Source organism: Panulirus ornatus, chromosome 25, assembly GCF_036320965.1.
Source record: "Panulirus ornatus isolate Po-2019 chromosome 25, ASM3632096v1, whole genome shotgun sequence".
Taxonomy (NCBI): domain Eukaryota; kingdom Metazoa; phylum Arthropoda; class Malacostraca; order Decapoda; family Palinuridae; genus Panulirus; species Panulirus ornatus.
In genome coordinates, this window is record NC_092248.1 from 8,215,256 (window position 1) to 8,221,255 (window position 6,000).

The window sequence follows — 6,000 nt, forward strand, 5'->3', positions numbered from 1 at the left end:
TCATCCAAAGAATCTAATTAACAATAAATGAATGGTGATTACTGCATGTACAAACCAGATCCTTGTCACTGCATACGTTATCATGGTAGAACATAGATATGCCCATTTGTAAAATCTCAAGACATTCTCAAAACAATTGCCTATAATACTGAAGAAGGGTTGTTAATAAGTTATAAGTTGTTCATACGGGCTTGTTGTGGTGATGAACCTTATCATCATACACTCAGCTGGAAAATGATAGCAACAAACATGCAATCCCAGCATGATGTACCTGCTAATCAGCTGTTCATATCCTCCCGAGAAACAATGTATTTCATTACTGAACAAAAGAACAGCAAAACTCAAGTTAAAAACCATGGCAAGTACATTCACAACCCACAATAACTCTACATCAGAACTAGTAGGAATGATCGAAGGCATTAAAATTGTGCTCTACGTGCAAATGGAAAAAAATGAACACATGGAAAACCCTAGATGGCATAGCTCCCAATTTGCAAATAATAATATTTTGCTACAAACCTTAATTTCTGTAAAATAACATCAGATACCAAAGGGTAAAACAGAATTTGGAAAGCGTACACTTCCAAAACCTATACCTTAATTCACTACCAGCAAGTAATAAAATTATGGACTATTCAGCAAACATCCTCATGAACTCAATCGACAAGAATCTGCAAGGCGTAGCTACCTGATTACCAACTTATGGTGAATCATCCACTACCTAGGGCCTCATACAGCCCAACTGATTAAAAACGCAAGTGTAGCTTAGTCATAGAATGACCTATGAGATTACTTACAAGAGGAGAAAACTTCAACCTAAATTTCATTTGATCCCTACAAGCCAGTTATGATGCTTTGGAAACGTTCTTCTCTTAATCCTAACCTTTCCCTATTGTCTAATTCCTACCATCCTCAGAAAATTTTAAAGTTCTCCAACTTAGCTGCCATGACTTTCTTGACTAAACAACAGATGATCGATCATAATTCCTTGGAAAGTCAAACTTCATAGACACCACATAAATAACTTATGGATGGGGAAGAAATGGTTATCCACAGACTTGTTTTTTGTGATAAAAATTGATGGACCAGTACCACATGATGTGGAGCATTATATTATATCCAACAAAATCAAAAAAGTGATAGTGTGGAGGTGCTGAAAGATCGCGACAGTGTGGGGGTGTAGAAAGATCAAGAAAATGCAATGTCAATTAATGTAAAAGTACATGAAACACCACTAGAAATCAATATAGTAACTTAAGCAAACCTCAATTAACTTCACCTAATAACCAACACTTAATCTCCGAGTAACCAAGACTCATGTTAATTTCTTAGAAACCAAGACTCAACTAATTTCCATCGTTCAGTTTAAATATATGGGACAATCAATTTTCTCCATAGTAATGATTGCCAAGAACTGTGAAAAAAAAAGTCATTCTACACAGTTCCTAAAAGCACACCACATCAAGTGTTCTGTCACAAATCTCAGCTCCTACGAAGTTTGTTCAAAACTTGATTATGATGAGTTCTACATGTTTTTACTTACTTTTACGTTAACCTCACATTTTCCCAGATCTTTATACCCCTTTTCGCCAATCATAATCATTATAGTAGGATAAAAAAATGTCACTTCAAACCATGTAATGTTGGTTTATATCATGTAAGTGTTATGAGTTCACTTATTTGCATTTCCTCCCAATACATTAAAGTAATGTACTTACTATTTCGAAATAAAAATAAGAAAGGAACTTTAAAACAGAAACTACACATTGCACTCACAAGCAAACGGCAGAGCACTGTGCTTTGTCTTCAATTCATGGTGTTTCAAACAGTAGTGGCATCATTTGTCAATAAATTCTTAAACATTCTGCTTAGAAAAGCTGAAAGTTAATAAGACCATAAATATTTACACGAAATTTCATTATCTGAAGTACATTTCACTGGTTACCGTACTCACGGAAATATAGCACTATTGTACTAAACACGTACTACTTCCATCAAGGTTCCTATAACACATACCACCATTTGCATGGAAGAAGTTATTTCAAACAATTAAATATTTCAACCGTTTCCCTCTTATCCAAGGGAGAAACCAATGTGGGGTCTTAGCAAAATCCTAGACCGGAACAAAATTTCCCAAACGAGTGTGAATGACCGATATTTGCTGGAAAACTTTCTTCCTTATTTCTAAACCATTACGAAATCCCTAGATAATTACTTACCCAACTTCTTCCTGATGCACAACGCTCGCCGATCCAAGGGGCCTTACACTTCATAAGTTGAAAAAATAAGTAAATTAACGAAACAAATTTCAGATTGGTGTTCTTGAGCACAGCTTCCAGACCGGTTAACGAACTTAAACACAAAATATCAAACTAACTTGTAAAGATATTCACTGTTTAAATGATACAGTATATCATCTTAAATAACAACCAACACCATTTTCACCCGAATTGTCAAGTCTTCAATGTAAACACTCAAACCAGAGCGCAGCCATTTTCGTGACGATGTTCCAATTATTTTGCCTTGAAATTAATCTAACAGATCAAACAATATCATATTCATTTGAAATTATCCAGTAAAATTATTTATATTACCAATATGGTTAATATAAAACATTTTATCTTCTTTTTTGTGCCGAAATGTTGAAAATCACTGTTCATAAGATCTACGTGCTACAACAAGAGCAGAGGAAATATCCCATTTTCTTCGGTGCAGATGTAAACAAAAGCCTGGCGGAGGCGGTTGGTGGTAGGCGTGGCTAGTGGCGGGCAGCCCCAGCCAGCCAGACAGCCGGTCAAAGATCCGTCGCCAAATCATATCCAACATAATTCATCTACACAATTTGTGTGAACAGATTAAATGTCTTAGAAGCAAACAGCACACAAAAATATACAGACTGCTCTGAAGTGTAAATACAATCAGAACACAGGACACAGGCAACTTAAGCTTTAGGTTTAACAACTAGTCGTAATACAAATACTACTAATAATAATACAATAATAATAATACCAAGAAGGAGAGGAAAAAGAAATATTCAGCGTAAGATTCAGGAAGTTAAAGGACAAAAACAACAGCAGTAACTCGGGGAGCAGATGCCGTGTGGTATTGCTGGTCTCACCGCCCACACCAACTATCACTTACAGCGCGTCTAGGATTCCTGCGACTTGCCTTGCGTTTTACGTATTTTGAGACAGCGGCAGAGCCTATCTCTTTCATCGGTATGACATTCAGCATTAAATCTGATACTCCAACCATCAGGTCACCTGAAACAAACATATAACATTATATAAAAATAATGTTATGGAACTATAATTATATCAAGGTACTCAAAATACTCAGATAATGCCTTACGAATCATTGACACACCTAACGTTCATCTATAAATGCGACGCTACAATGTACCCATAAAACATTACGATATATAATTCAATAAGCGAGAATATATATGTCCTGGCCTTCGTTCAAGAGCCTACACTTAACCTTACATTCTTCCGCTCTGTGAGGGCGTAGATATGTACACAGCACTCCTCTTATCCGGTCAACATTTCTGCCACCTTTCCTAATGTAAATTCATGTATGTTTGGGTCAGCAGTCAACATATTTAAGACGTAGCCAGATGGCCATATATTAGAGCGACGATTCAGGTACTTGAACTTCATTTTTACCAAGGTCGACATCTGTAGAGTTGGGTCGACCAAACGACATATCTCAAGACACGGGCCTGAATGACCTCCTATGACTATATAATATCTTTCCCGGAAGGGAATGTTGACCTTAAATTTGATTTGTATAGATGAGGGTTTTCATCATAATGTAAATTTGGTCTTCCGATGGCACCTCCCAGCTACGTTCCCTCTGTTGGAGTTATTACTGGATTCACGAGAGTCCGGGTCTTTCGCTCTCTGGTTTTTCCTCCCTAGCTTTCTGAGCTGGCTTTACGTCCTCCCTAGCCTTCTGGGCTGGTGTTATGTCTTTGCCTAGCCATGGTGAGTGTAATTCATGGCAAGCAAGTAGGCTGCACGTGTCTTATTATATTACGAGGCTACACACCTTAGCCTCTCCTCCCGAGTCTTACAATTAACTTGATGGGCCACGACATTTTTCTCTGAAGCTTCAACTAACCTCGCTGCCAGCGAGAGAGAGGGCTCATCCGTTAGTATATTGGCCCCTCCGAATACCCCAGCTAACTCAAGGAACATCTCGTTACCTACACCTTGAAGCAATCCAATAGATAATAGGCTGTTGACAGCATCCATCCATAGTGATACTACCGTTTTGACTGAGGAAAGTTAAAGTGGTGCCCGGAACCATCTTACACCCTCCACGTTAGGATTGCTGGTCCTATTTTCTGTGAAATCAAAACGGGATGACCAGGCTAGTACTGCCATCTTACAAGCACCATACACCTACTCAAACCCCACTAACTTTCTTGACGTAAGTTCTCTCATCCGTCTGCACAATTTTTTTTTTAAATATAATCATAAGAGCGCAACAAACCCATGGCCTCTGGTTCTCGGCATCATGGGGTGCTAAGAATCTCCTGATTTCCATTTGATTCTACTGCCAATGAGGGAGGGCTCAGATATCTATACCCGACTAAGCCAGATACCCATGTTATCGACCACCCCCAAGGGAAGGATGAACAGCTGGAATGACTGTGTACCGACTGCCACAATCAGGATTCGAACACGTGTGTGTCAACCATGGGTGGCATATTAATGCGTTACAGTCAGCAACGATAACTGCTGCACCACTGAGGTCCACAAAATATTTCTCGTCCTGTGATTTCGGTATTTAAATGTTTTGATAGTGTTATGATTGTTAGAAGTAGAGAGGATCTGTTAGTAGAGGCTGTTGAAGTCTAAGGCAAGAGCGAGTTTTTTTTTCATAAATATATATACATATATATAGGAACACAATGCAATCGGTGCAGCCCGGAAAAAGAGAGGCCTGGGGTTATATAATGATAAGGTTGGTCCTGTCGTGGCCCTGTGATCCACACTTGGCACTCTGCCAGTCTGAACCGTTGCTCTTGTGAAAGGAGGGGAGGAAGAACCTAACCAGATTTTTTTTTCTAACGTGTGAAGCTATTTCAATGTAAACATGCAGCCCTCCTTTATCTAAAAGATCAATCTTATAAGAGTAAATGATGGTTTATTTTAGCACTATTTGTACAAATCACACTGGACTTGGATTCAAGATAATATCGTACTATTTCGGTTCGTGAGGCTTCTGGCAGCTAACAGAGTTATCTCTGTTGTCTGTTTCAAAAGAAAGAATATCGAAGGAGGACTCCAACTGGAACGGTAATTCATCGAGAGCGACGGAAGGGTGCAACTTAAAAGGAAGGGGGGGGGGACCATTATTTTTTTTTTTTCGTGCGGACGCATCCCTAATACCCGCCACTGGCCACCAGATCCAGGAGACGACAATTTTCTGAAACTCTGTCTTTCTCGAGAATTTCCAGCATGGACGCGTTTACACCTGTTGCGCTTCGTGCTCCTGCACAGGGAGACAACCAGTCTAGAAATTATTGCAAGCTGGGTGCAACAGGTGATATTGCAAGCGGAGTAAAACAATGCCAGGAGGACCTGCTGCTGTGGGAGAGGGGTCAAGTTGTACCAGCGAGAGCCAGAGCTGTGGATTTAGGTGAACTTTCCGCCTGCAATGTGACGGGCGCCACCGATGAAGACAGGCTGAGGGGTAAAACGGTATAACAGTCGGCTGGCTGAAGGGTAGATCATACACATTACTGATGTTACGGTGGTTAAGGCCGCGATATCAGTGCGACATGAAGCAGCACCTCAGCTCTAAGTAAACCTTATGTTCGGATGTAAGTAAACGGTGGTTGATGAAAGTATCCCAAGAAACCCAGCTCCTCCCTAGTCGGGCTCATGGGACAAACGGATGACATTATGCCTAATCTTCTGTCTCATCCGTAGATATGACTCAGGGAAAGGAAGAGGTCTGTCATGGAGATACCTCACACTTCTACGTAAG

The 6,000-nt window shown here is 39.8% G+C and overlaps 1 protein-coding gene across 1 annotated transcript in view; it reads right to left on the reverse strand.

Moving 5' to 3' along the window:
- The window catches only part of Mrtf (Myocardin-related transcription factor), a 174,486-nt gene extending 171,876 nt beyond the window's left edge, over positions 1 to 2,610 (reverse strand). The window contains exon 1 of the mRNA XM_071677448.1: positions 2,220 to 2,610. The gene's annotated coding sequence lies outside the window, so the exon portion shown is untranslated. The remainder of the gene's footprint in view (positions 1 to 2,219) is intronic.
- Between the last annotated feature and the right edge of the window lie 3,390 nt (positions 2,611 to 6,000).